A 14,211-nucleotide genomic window follows, 5' to 3' on the forward strand; every position below is an offset into this window, starting at 1 on the left:
TTCAGTGCAAAGACTGAAATTAATTAATCTTTTGACAGATTAATTCCTAGGTATTTGATATTTCGCTGCTAAAATAAATGTTTTTATTTTATTTTCCATTTTTTTTTGCTAGGTATAGAAATACAATTGATTTTTCTATGTTAACCTTGTATTCTGCAACCATATTAAATGTACTTACTAGTGTTAGTAAGTTTTTTTGTTTTGTTTTGTTTTGCTTGTAACTCTCATAAGTTTTCCTGTGTACACAATAATGGAAGTTCTACTTCTTTTCTAATACATATATCTTTTCTTTTCCTTGTCTTATTTCACTGGCAAGGACTTCCAGTACAACGTTTAATAGAAGTAGTATATCAATTATCTTTTTAAAAATTAAGACAATTTTTTAAGAGCAGTTTAACATTCACAGCAAATTTGAGGGGAAGGTACAGAGAACTCCCATACATCCCCAACCCTGACACATGCATAGCCTCCCTACTATCAACATCCCCCATAAGAGGGGTACATTTGTTACAACTGATGAACCTACATTGACATCATTACCACCCAAAGTCCATAGTTTACGTTATGGTTCACTCTTAGTGTTATATATTCTATACATTTGGACAAATGGATAATGACATGTATCCATCATTGTGGTATCATACAGAGTATTTTTATTGCCTTAAAAATCCTCTATCCTCTGCCGGTTCATCCCTACCTCTACCCTTAACCCCTGGCAACCACTGATGTTTTTATTGTCTTTATAGTTTTGCCTTTTTCAGAATGTCATATAGCTGAAATCATAGAGTACGTAGCCTTTTCAGATGGGCTTCTTTCACTTAGTCATATGCGTGTAACTTTCCTCCACGTCTTTTCATGGCTTGACAGCTCATTTCTTTTCAGCACTAAATAATATTTCATTGTCTGGATGGACCATAGTTTGTTTATGTGGTGGTGGTCAGCTGTTGGGGGAGGAGAAGCATTCTATAGTTCTATGATTAGGTCTCAGTCTTATAGTGAGACCAGGCCTCTAGACTGTGAGCTGCATAAGAATTTCTCAGGTTTTTTTCTCCCACCCTAAGTGGGATAGGATGGCTAGGGAGGGCTGGAGTTGGGAGTTCCTTTTCCCCAGAGTCAATTAGGATCTGATAATACTCCAACAGGTTAGGCTCTGGTTAACTAGTTTCCCCTGAGGGCAGGCCCTGTTAGAACAGAATGCTCTGGTATATTTTAAAATGGGTCATTTTCCCCTCCTCTGCCAGAAACATAAGGGGATTTTTCTCCAATATTTACTGTGGGAATCTAGCCAAGCTGCTGGAGGTAAATCTTACAATATTGTAGGGACCTTCCAACTGGCTACCCCTGGAGTTTTTAATTCTCAGACCTGTCCACACAGAGTCTCCAGCAATTTGTCAATTACAGTTCTGGTTTTCCTACCCCAGCACTGGTTCCTGTTATGGTTTTCACTTAACGACTCTGCTCTGCTAAGCCATGACTCCCTATATTCACTTGTCTGTCTCTCCAATCTTAAGGGCAGTGGTTTGCCCTGTATCCTCCCCTCGCTTATGGGTCCAAGAAAAGCTGTTGATTTTTCAGTCTGTTCAGTTTTTTTTACTTGTTATTAGATGGCATGGTGACTTCCACATGCCTTATATGCAAACTAGAAAGCAGTTCTCAAGTTCTTTTGCTACATAGCAAACTAACCCAAAACTTAGAGGCTTAGTACAATAACAATTATGTTGTTTATGAATCTGTGGATTAGAAATCCAGACAGAGCTCAGCAGGAGTGACTTCATTGTGCCACCACCTTGCATGTAGGGAATGGGACATGTACCTTGGGGATATGAGTCCCTTAAGGGCTCTTGCCCTGTCTCCACTCACCAGCACATGGCCCCTATGCACTCAGTGAAGGCTCATGGGAAAGATCTGGCAAGTCAGTGCCGACTTGTCCTGTGGCTGAGGCTCCTCTGAATTATGATCCTATATACCAGTTCATACATGGCTGTTAAGAGTTTGATGGTTAAATAGACCAAATTATATAGAGAAATATAGCATATGATAAAAGTGGTATCACAAAAAATTGAGATAAAGATTATCTTTTTTCTTCTTAGTAAATAGTGCTGAGACAATGGGATAATTTTTTAGATATGGTAAAATTAGACTTGTTCCTTTTATAATACACAAAGTAAACACCAGATGGATCAGAGATCCAAATGTAAAAAAAAAAAAAAAACCTATACAAGTACCAGAAGATAACACAGGTGAATTCTTATATAACCTAAGTGTAGGAAAAGGCTTTCTAACAATGTCTCAAAATCCATATGCAGCATAGTAAAGTATTCATAAATTTTACCACCAAAAACTAAACAATCTTTAAAATGAAAACATACTGAGAGACAATATATGCAACACATTTCACAGATAAAGGATTAACATACATAATACATTAACATACATGATACACACATATCATTAACATACAAAGAACATTTAAATTTTGAAGAATAAAAGACCAAAATCCTACAGAAAAATGGACAAAAGATGTAAACCAAAAATTCATTAAAAGAGATACAAAAATGGCCCTGAAACATATGAAAAGATGTACAGTCTACACATAAGAGAAATGCAAAGTAAACCACACTGAGTTACCATTTCTCACCCATCAGACTGGCAAAATTTCAAAAACTTGACAACACACATTCTATCAGTGAGGCCGTGGGGGAAGAGGCGCTCTTATGCACTGCTAGCTGGAATGCAAAATGACACAACTCCTATGGAGGGAAAATTGACAATGTCTCATAAAACTACAACTACCTGTATCCTTTGACCCAGCAATCTTCTAGGAATTTATACTGAAAATACACTTTCAATAATATGAAAATATATATGTACTAATTTATGCACAGCAGCAATACGTATAATTGCAAAATATCAGAAGCTCCCTAAATGTCCAAGCATTGATATGTTAAAATTTGGTGGATAGGGCTTACCTGGTGGTGCAGTGGTTGGGAGTCTGCCCGCCGATGCAGGGGACACGGGTTCGTGCCCCGGTCCTGGAGGATCCCACATGCCGCGGAGCGGCTGGGCCCACGAGCCATGGCCGCTGGGCCTGCGCGTCCGGAGCCTGTGTTCTGCAACGGGAGAGGCCACAGCAGTGAGGAGGCCGGCGTACGGCAAAAAAAAAAAAAAAAAAAAAAAAAAAATTGGGTGGATACATCAAGTGATGTCAGTCACACTATCCAATTCTTAAAAAGAAAAAGAAGGAGAAGGGAGGGAGAAGGAGGTAAAAAAGAACGAGGATGAGCTATATGAATTGCTACAGAGTGATTTCCATAATATATTACTAAGTGGAGAAAAAAGTAAAGTACAAAAGAGCACATATTGTATACTTCTTTTTGTGTAAAATAGAGGGGAAAAATAAGAAATCATAATAGATATCTTCTTACCTCTACATAAGAAATACAAGGAAAATAAAAGTTTGCTTTCTATAAGGTTAGGTAGGGGAGGAAACAGGGCAAAAGGGATATGGGGACAGTGACACTTGTCAGAATATTCCTTTTTGATACAGTTTTAGCCTTTGGAATCATGTTAAAGTTTTTAATATAAAAAATTAAATTAATCCAGATGGAAAGGGGAATCTAAAATGGAAATGAAAGTAAAACAGATGGCCCTAATGTATTTCAAGGAATACTATAACCACACTTATGGGAGGGTAAAAAAAAAAGAGAACAATCAGGTAATTTATGAACACAGAATTTGGTTATTAAGCCCTCAGTGTTGGGTGGGGTAGAGGATGTAGTGGAATGTGGGGTGAGAACTGCAAACAAACTCTGAACTTCTTTTAGTTCATTTGTGTTTAGAAGAGAGACAAGTTAAATAATTCTGAAAAAAAATTAAATGTACTATAAGCTTGAGCAAATAAGTAAATGTGTTGTTACTGTGAGGGGGCCAGGATTCGCACTGCGGAAGAAAGGACATACAAATATGAAATGAAGTAAATGAACCCTGTAGGGATGAATTGGAATTGGAGGTAACAATATGAACTCATGGTTTCTAAAATATGAAATACATGTGCTTATACATGTGTATGTGCATGTGTATACACAAGTATATTTATATGTACATACGTTTTTATGTTTCCTAGCTCTGCCCACTGAAAGGGTCAAGAAACGATGACATCCTAAGAATAATGAGCACCCCTAGCACCCGAAATGTGGTCTCTAATCCGTTCCCCAATAAAAGGAACCAGGGATCCTCAAAGAAGTGCTGATTCTAGACCTGGGACAGAGAGGTACAAGGTAAGCCTGGAAAGTTTTGTTATGACAAGAAGTAAAGACGTTCTCAGTAAAATTAATGAGGACATGTCACAAAGACATGGGAGTCATTTGAAGAGGCTGCCACCAGTCAAATCTGGAATAATTTGAGCACAAAATAATTAAGTACACCATTGAAAAATAGGAATTCATGACTTTTTACATCTTAACCAGAAGTGAAAATCCCAATTTAGGTTTTAGAAGTACTTTTACTACTGAGTGGAGATTGGATTGGAGGGCTCAGGGTCAAAGCTGTGAAACCAGAGGAGGAGCTGTTGTAGGAGATGAATGATGGTTGCCTGAATTACAGGTGCAGGCAATGAAGACAAAGAAAAGTAGGTGGATCAGAGATGAACTTCCAAGACAAGACTGACAGGACTTGCTGATGAATTAATGAGAAAAGAAGGTCCTGATGGGACTATGATGCTGTTTATTGACAAAGGGAAAAGTTGGAGGAAAAAGTTTGTAGTGGGGATCTTGGTAGGGGGGGAGGGGCAAGGATGAAGCATCTTGAACATGTATAGCTTGTGATTCTGTTAGATATCCAGGTGAACTCTGCATGTTGACTATTGGATATACAAGTATGGAGCTCAGAGGGGGTCTGGGATAGAAATTCTAACTCCATACAATAAGCATTTTTAAACTAGTTAAAAATGGTGAGGGTCTAAAATGTAACTTAATTTTCTCAAAGTCATCAGCCTGGTAAGTTGACATGCTAGGATTCAAACCCTGTAAGCGACCTCATCGCACTTCCTTGGAGAACTAAAACTCCATCTGATATGTCTCATGTCCCCAAGAACACTTAGCAGAACACTCAGGGCAGAATAGAGGTTTAGTAAGTACTGGTTGATTGATTAATATGTCTGGGGATATTAAGAAACTCACCAAACACCAAATGTTGTATTAAATTTACACTGCTACATTTGAAGTGTAGACTTGATTAACTGCTTTCTGGCAGTCAGTAGCATACCAACCTGGGTAGAAGGTAAGCAGAAGCAGAGAAAACAAATCCAGCCTATATGAGGCCCAGTTAACACTGGTCCTGAATGATTGGGCCTGGTCAATGGATGCCTCTGTTTTACCCAATAAGGGCAAAACTTTCTTTCTCCTGTAGGTGCCTTGACCTGCCTGCCTCTGCGCTGAAGTAATAACACTGTCCTGGCGGCCATGTTAAGATCATCAAAGCTTAGTTAGTCCTTTTGCATCATCACATGGCCTACGAATGCTGTGTTTGTGGCCCAATTTCCACCAAGAAAAGAAAAAAGACTAGCTATGCTAAGCTTGAGCAGTACAATGAATCTTGTCCTGCCAGTTTTTATCCACTTTTCTTTTCTCTACAAGTCTTTCTCATTTGGCTTTTTGCTATATATTTAGCAGCCCTGGTACACCTCTCAGCCAGGACACAAGAAACTATTTCTCTCCAGTGATGTGGGGCATAAGCAAAAGTTTATCTGAACATTTTAAGGTTAGTATTCACTGTGTTTGGGAAGAACTATATTTTCCACCAAACATGATTACCACAGAAAGAGCTGCATTTAACTGCTGACATGTCATAAGTCCTTCACCTTGGAACGGTATTAGGATTAGCAGCCCTGAGGTTGTCATGTGGTAATTAAGGGACTGTGAAATGTTATATAAAGGCTCACAGCTGGTTGTTCGAGACAGCAAAATTGAAAGGCAGATTGCTATCACCAGGGGAGATCAGCTCTTCTAGTTCTGTAATACTAAGCCCCAGCACTTGCTGGAAAAGCTGCAAGTATGTCAAGAGTTAATTTCTGGCCATTGTATGACCCTCATGGTTTTCCTGTGGTGGGTCATAGTCGGGAAAGAATACACCATTATCACGCTGGACTGGGATGGTGTGTGAGTTTCTGCCAAGATATGAAATAAATGTGTTGCCAGTTCAAGCTCTTTGGTCCTGACGTCCCTCCATCATAGGTTCTTACAGGGGCAATAGACAGCCTTCAGAAGACAAAAGTTCTCTGTCCACCAGTCCACTGACTTACCTCAGCCCTCAGAGAAATAGAAACTTACATAGCTGCTTAGGAAGCTATTATGCTACTTGGCGTTTCCTGCTGTTCTCATTGTCATTGAATCCCTGATAGTGTTATTTAGAAATCAGGGATAATCACTACTGGTATATTACATATGAGACAGTAAACTGTTTCTGAGATAGACTAGTAGCCAAATAAATTTTGATTCCAAATGCCTCAAGAGTATCAGGAACCATCTTAAAATTATTATATAGAAACCAGTAATTTCAGTTCAAATGTATTTTATACATATTTGAGAGAATATAGGTTTTTAAACTCTTTTTCAAAGTATATCTAAAAATATGAGGCTAGTTATGAAATATGAAGCCCCATTCCTCCCCCAGATCAAAAAAAATCCATTCCATTATAAAATCTATAAGGTTGGGAGGAAGAGTAAGTTAGAAAGTGATAGCATAAAAGAGGGGTGGCAAACACGTTTCAGCTCATATGCCAGGTCTGTTTAATTAATACTGCCTATCTGCAGAGCTGGGTTAAGAAAGAGGCTGAGTGTATGATTATTTAGTGACATCTACTGCAGGTGTATGAAGGAGGAATGGGGTATATTTTATATGAGGTTGCACAGAAGATACTTAGCTTTATGAATCTTTGCCAAAATGGAAGGAGATTAAGATGTGATTTGCTGCAGACTCAAGTAGTCATTCTGAAACATTTATTTTTCTTCACTGTTCATAAGAAAGAGATCAAGATAGAAACTCTAAAGGGTAAATTTGGCTCTAAGTCAAGATCAGAGAATGGCATGCAACAAAAAATAAAATCCAGATAACATCTTATTTGCAATTGTAATACATATATACATATACATGTATATGTATTATATTTTTTTAAAAATATTATATATATATGTATATATATTTAGCAACTAAGGTAGTGGTTAAAGGTGACTGCAGATTCTTTGACACTCCTCTGATTGAGAGGTAGGATATATGTGCACTATCCTTGAATCTAGGTGTGTCCTTATAGTCCAAAAACGAGATACAGACAATTATAATAGCATGATGGTTAAGAGTTCAGGCTTTGGATCCCAGTCTCTGATCTGACACTAACAGTGTGTCCTTGAGCAAGTTTTTAAACATCTTTGTTCTTCCATTTTCTTACCTGTAAAATGAGTATAATGATGGTACCCATCTAGGAGGTTATTGGGAGATTTAAATGAGATACTATGTGCAGAGTACTTAAAAGAGGGTCTGGCACTTAGTAAATTCTCAATAAATGGGCTATTATGATTATTAAAATAGGACAAAGTACAAGTGCTCTGGGAGCAAAGCAAGGGCTATCTATCCAAGTGGTGGTGATGAGAGATCAGAAAAGACTTCATGGGAGAAGTGGCATTTTACCTGAGACCAACAGGGTTAGGAGGATTTGTTCTAGGAAGTAGGCTTTGAGGGGTTGGCTTGAAGGAGGGAGGGAACAGGGACTTCCAAGCAGAAACAGTAGCTTACACTACGTCCCTGGACTCAAGAGAGAGCATGGCACCATGCTGGATTCGACTCCAATTTCTGACTCTATCCCTGTGGTGTCTTTAGTCATTATTCAATTCCCCTGAACATCAAGATGTCATTGACTTCCTAAATTAGAGTTCTTACTGCTCAGCCTTTCAATAATTTTTCATCATTTACTCTAACTCTTCTCGAAGTGTCAATTACTCCTCTCTACAAAGAGATAAAGCTGTCCTTTGCATCCTAGTACCAGCCCAGCAAGTGTTCCACTCTTGCCTTGTGGTCTGCTCTGGACTCCGATCTTCAGGACCTCGCTGATCACCTGGGATTTGCATTAATATTTCAAAGCCATCTTACCTTGCTAAGTTGGTCAGGGTCAGTCCTTAGCAAGTAATGAGTTTATCCATACACTGTGCAAATATTTGTAAATGGAAACAAAGTAGTTCATTTAATAGCTTACAAGTCCTGTAGAGGCCTACATGGATGGAAAGAATTTTTAAAAAGGGAATATTCAGCTGTCGGGCTGGATCACTTCCTCAAACCAAAACAAATGTTCTTTATAAAATGGCTATCAGCTGGGTTCTCTGCTACCTCTCCTAAGAGGGAAAAAGATGAAGAGATGGGGGTTGCAAGTGAAAAGATGCTGTGAGAGCAAAAGCCGTGGGATTCAAACCCAATCACAGAAAGTGTCCTTTAAAAAAAGTAGTCTGTAGTCAGTGTGTGGAAACTTTGCAATAGATGCAGCTACAGACTGTTTTTTTTTTGAAGGGTACATTATTTATTTTCACTTGAACATGGAAAGAAAGTATCACACTCTCCCTTCCCCCTTTCAGGAGGAGTGTATTTTAATCAGCAACCTCTCTTTCATCCACCCTGTGTATGTGTGTACACACACAGACCACAGTTGGGAGGGTAACTAGGCTGACCTAGTCCTCTTACCTATTCCTCCTTTGAAGAGGGCTTGACAAAGGGGGAAAAGGAAGGAGTCACACCAGGCAGAGGTTTCAAGCCATAGACTCACAGACACAAGAAACAAACTTATGGTTACCAAAGGGGATAGCAGGGGGAGGGCAGGGAGATAAATTAGGAGTTTGGGATTAACATATACACACTACTATATATAAAATAGATAAACAAGGACCTAATGTATAGCACAGGGAACTATATTTAATACATTATAATAACCTATAATGGAAAAGAATCTGAAAAACAGTACATAACAGTCACTGCTGTATACCTGAAACTAACATGACATTGTAAATTAACTATACTTCAATTTTTAAAAAAGTAGTCTTTAGTCAGTGTGCAGGAAGACCTAAAAAACTTCGCAAGAGACATGACTACAAACTTCTGAGCCTCTAACCAGGGGATACGTGTGACCACCCAGCCATACAAAAGAACAGTGATGAGATGAGGTCCCAAGGACTTCCTAGTGCATTTGGAGAACATGTGCAAGAACTTCACAGCTGACCAAGTGGGCAGAGCCAATGTGAGTTCTAGAATGTTCCACATAGGGAAAGAGCATCTCAAGACAGAATTAAGTACAGGTTACCACACACAGCTTGTGCAGACTTGACTGAATCACAACCAGAAAAAAAAGATTAAATTGTTTAATTTTGGAGAATTCTCTAATTTTCTCAAGTACATGTCATTTCCAGTGATCCCTGCTCTGAACATTAGTGTTATAAGCACACAGACTAATAGAATTCATGGTAGTAATGAGGTATTTCAGCGGTGAATATAGCTAAATATCCATTTCATAAAATAATACTTGTTAAAATGTAAAAATGGATAAAAAACAAAAGAAAAATATTGCTTTTTCTGTTGTGTTTGATGGGTTTCCCATTAAGCCTACTACTTTTAATGATAATATGGTCCTTGGGAACTAACAGTCACCGAGTTTGTAAAGCATGCTTCCAAAGTTTAAGGCTTTCACCAATCTGGTCTTTCTTCAGAAAGTGGGATAATGGCAAGACCATTTATTAGGGAATGACACTCAAATGTTCTAAAGTAGACAGGTTCCACAGGAACCTGGGTTTAGTAGAATATAGAAGCTGTGCCTACTTTCTTCCTTGTGATAAAATACATTATATTCAGTAATTTTTGACAAATAAATATTGCTGCTTTTTTCTCTGTTGGCAGGGGGTAGAAAAAAACGCATAAAACTAGCACACTATTTTAAGCCAGTGTCATTTGCTAAAGGAAAGAGTGTCACAATGAAATTTATTTTCAAAACTTTCATTCTCGAGGAAAGTAACAGAAAGGAGGTCAAAAATCTTAAAGAAAATAGTAGCCTTATCAACATCACGAATTGTCAGAGAGTGATAGATTACTCAATGCCTGTGACATGCCAGATCCTGTGCAGGTTTGGGGCAGATAAAAATTAATAAGACAGAGTCATACCCTGTCTTATTAAGTGCAAAGTTTTAGTTAATGTGCCAGCTGAGTGGGGGCTAGGCGGCAAGTGCTAGGATAGGGTGCCCAACCATCCTAGTTTTCCCAGGACTGAGGGGTTTTCTGGGTGCTAAAAACCTGGAAAATTTCTGGCAAACCACGAAGAGTTGGCCATCTTCAAAGCAGACGCTGACCTAAAGTTTAGGGTCCGTTTACGAAAGGTTTGTATGCCCTGCAAGGGAGTTCGGCATTGGCCTTGCGGGAAAGGGTGGGTCTCTGCTTTGACACAGAGTTGGAAAAGGTAACTCTGTCCTGGAGGCCAACCAGACACTTAGGAGGTTTCCCATTTGTCCAGGACAGGACTGAGGGAGGCCTGAAAGTGGGCAGCTGCAGGGGGATGCAGAGAATGGGACAGATTTGAAAGTCACTTCAGAGACATGCTTGGAACTGAAAATACAGGCTCGGTGAGTGATTCAAAGTGGGAGGTGGTGGAAAGAGAGGAGTCAAGGATGACTGAGGGATCGTCCTTGGATGGATGAACTTGGATGACATTACAGGAGGTGGGAAACATGGGACAGCAGATCGTCCCCTCAAATGTGGACTGACCTCAGGAGTTATAAAGTGCCAACCATGTAGAGGCCTCTATCGAGAGCTACTGCTGCGCCCACTCACCCCACCCCTCTGCTCACATGTGAAGCCTTCCTGCACTCTGGGTTGCAATGGTTATTCAAAGGGCTTCTCACCATGTGTGACTCTCCCTCTTCCCCAGCTGCCCTACAAGAGTTTACCTGGAATAGCCTTCTTATTGCTAGTTATAAGCTAATAAGAACATTGAAAGTCTGAAGCAGTAACTCAGAGCTGCTGTACACAAGTGACTATTCTCCAAGTGAAGCTTACCACAGAAACAGTTGGGAAGAAGTTTACAAAGGCAAAGTGATCCTACAGGGCTTTCTTAGCTCATCTGCCCACTCTGGCCACCAAAAAGATTTCTTTTCTTCTCCAACAAGTCTTTTTTTTTTTTAACATCTTTATTGGAGTATAATTGCTTTACAATGGTGTGTTAGTTTCTGCTTTATAACAAAGTGAATCAGCTATACATATACATATGTTCCCAAATCTCTTCCCTCTTGCGTCTCCCTCCTTCCCACCCTCCCTATCCCACCCCTCTAGGTGGTCACACAGCACTGAGCTGATCTCCCTGTACTGTGCGGCTGCTTCCCACTAGCTATCTATTTTACGTTTGGTAGTGTATATATGTCCATGCCACTCTCTCACTTTGTCCCAGCTAACCCTTCCCCCTTCTCATGTCCTCAAGTCCATTCTCTAGTAGGTCCGCGTCTTTATTCCCGTCCTGCCCCTAATTTCTTCATGACCACATTTTTTTTTTTTTAGATTCCATATATATGTGTTAGCATATGGTTTTTGTTTTTCTCTTTCTGACTTACTTCACTCTGTATGACAGTCTCCAGGTCCATCCACCTCACTAAAAATAATTCAGTTTCGTTTCTTTTTATGGCTGGGTAATATTCCATTGTATATATGTGCCACATCTTCTTTATCCATTCATCTGTTGATGGACACTTAGGTTGCTTCCATGTCCTGGCTATTGTAGATAGAGTTGCAATGAACATTGTGGTACTTGACTCTTTTTGAATTATGGTTTTCTCAGGGTATATGCCCAGTAGTGGGATTGCTGGGTCGTGTGGTAGTTCTATTTTTAGTTTTTTAAGGAACCTCCATACTGTTCTCCATAGTGGCTATATCAACTTACATTCCCACCAACAGTGCAAGGGGGCTCCCTTTTCTCCACACCCTCTCCAGCATTTATTGTTTGTAGATTTTTTGATGATGGCCATTCTGACTGGTATGAGGTGATACCTCATTGTAGTTTTGATTTGCATTTCTCTAATGATTAATGATGTTGAGCATATTAAAGACCTTAATGTAAGGCCAGACACTATAAAACTCTTAGAGGAAAACATAGGCAGAACACTCTATGACATAAATCACAGAAAGATCCTTTTTGACCCACCTCCTAGAGAAATGGAAATAAAAACAAAAATAAACAAATGGGACCTAATGAAACTCCAACAATTCTTTAAAAAGGCTTCTGATTTAAAAATAATGAAATGTGAAAACACAGAGAAACCACATAGAAAAAAATAAGCTATTACCAAATTCCCAATATTGCAGAGATAGCTACAACTAAAATTTGGTTTTACTTCCTTTTTTACACATGAGGAACCCAAGGTACCAGAGTTCACGTCGGTGACATAAAAAAATAATAGAAAATAAAAATAAGACACCCCCTCCAAGGCCCTGCCTGGAAAATTAGAATGATGTCTTGATTTTTCTCAGAGTCCCTCTCCCTACAAATTCTGGGGGATTCACAGCCAGAAATTTCACACATTTGTGTAAATTTATCTCCATTTTCTTTTGCCTGTTGCCACCAACCAAGCAGTGGGAGCTCAAACTTGCCCCTGAAGCTGACTTGGTAGCCACTGATTTCTAAAGCCTGTCACCCACCATTGGCTTCTAATCCCACCTATACATCGTCCTCTAATTCTGCAATAATATATTTTAATTCATTCATTTTCTGCTTAAATGAGCCAATAATGAATTCCATGTTTCTAATTAAGAACATTGACCAATACATAGGCGTTCTCCAAAATGCCTGGTTGATGTGCTTCAATTTAGGATGAAGTGCTGAAAAGTTTGTTGGAAGCTCTGTGTGCATGGGAAGTCTTGGTTGATTGGCTTCATTCCAAGCTGATTTTGCAGGGAAAGACCTCCACTTATCAGTGTCTGGAGGTCTTTTTATCGGGGATGAAAAAGAATCAACTTTAAGAACGAAAGCTTCCAGTCTCCTTCCTGGGGGTTATGAGTTTAGTTTCATCATTTTGAGAGCTAAGTGTGACAAGGGGCCAGGACTCTTACCCTTCAATATCAACCCTTTCATAGAGCCACTCTCTTTGAAGCCCTCAACTCTGTCCAGTGTCCACTAGTGTACTAGACCTTCAGCTTAGCCTCTCCCTCTCCAGAGAGTGAACTTTCAGTCTTCTGCTGGGGTGGGGACTGGTAAGGGGACCTCAAGGAGTGTGGAAAAGAAGCCAAAGGGTCTATAACACTATTCTTACTTAGTGTTTCAACCAACTGTCCTTTTCCAGCTCCACACACACACACACACACACACACACACACACACACACACTTTACTTGGATGTTCCAATTCCTGAGCTTCTCTGATATTCTTTATTATAGATCAGCCAATTTCTGGACTTCCTCCACTGCTACTTAAGAACACCTCTTGCTTTAGGTCTGCTAAAGTCAGTTACCACTTGTTAGGCCCTTTTCTAACTTCTGATTTTTTTTCTGCTCTTCTTCTCCCTTTCACTGTCTTTTATTATTCCAGAGGGGTTTGGGGAGTGGAAGTAGATTAATATGCTCTTCAATCCACCTTGTTTAACTGAAAGACTAATCCATTTAAATTGCCAAATAATATTTTATTCAATGGATCTTTTATAATTTATCTAACATTGGCCTAGTTTTTTTACTTTTCTACTGTTTCTCCCTTTTTGATATTTTAAGTAATGAAAAATAAATAATATTGAGTAGACATGTGGGTGGAGAAATAGTTGTGCGGAAAGCGTTATCCGGTACACTCAGTCTAATGTTACAAGTTAAACATTTACTCTGGGTAATTCAGTACCTTTTGGACAAATGCTCAGTCTTTCAGATTTCTCCCTCCTGCTCCCTCTAAATTAGAGCCTGGGATGTAGGGGGGTCAGATAACTTATGTCTACATGGTAGCCGGAAATAGTGAGGCCTTGGACCCAGATTTTTGCCTTGTGGCTGTTTTCATCTTTGGGAAGCCCTGTGAACATACTGTATTGAAGCCAATGTCCAAGTAGCTCATAGCTTACTTCTTGATTTTGTTAGTATCTGCTAGTTCTTGCCGCTTGAATTGACCCCACCTGAGCTCTAACTGGCCCTGTGTGTTGCCTTGAGTTATTTGTGTATTGTAAATCCAATCAC

Source organism: Mesoplodon mirus (assembly GCF_964341445.2).
Source record: "Mesoplodon mirus genome assembly, chromosome: 13".
Classification (NCBI taxonomy): Eukaryota; Metazoa; Chordata; class Mammalia; order Artiodactyla; family Ziphiidae; genus Mesoplodon; species Mesoplodon mirus.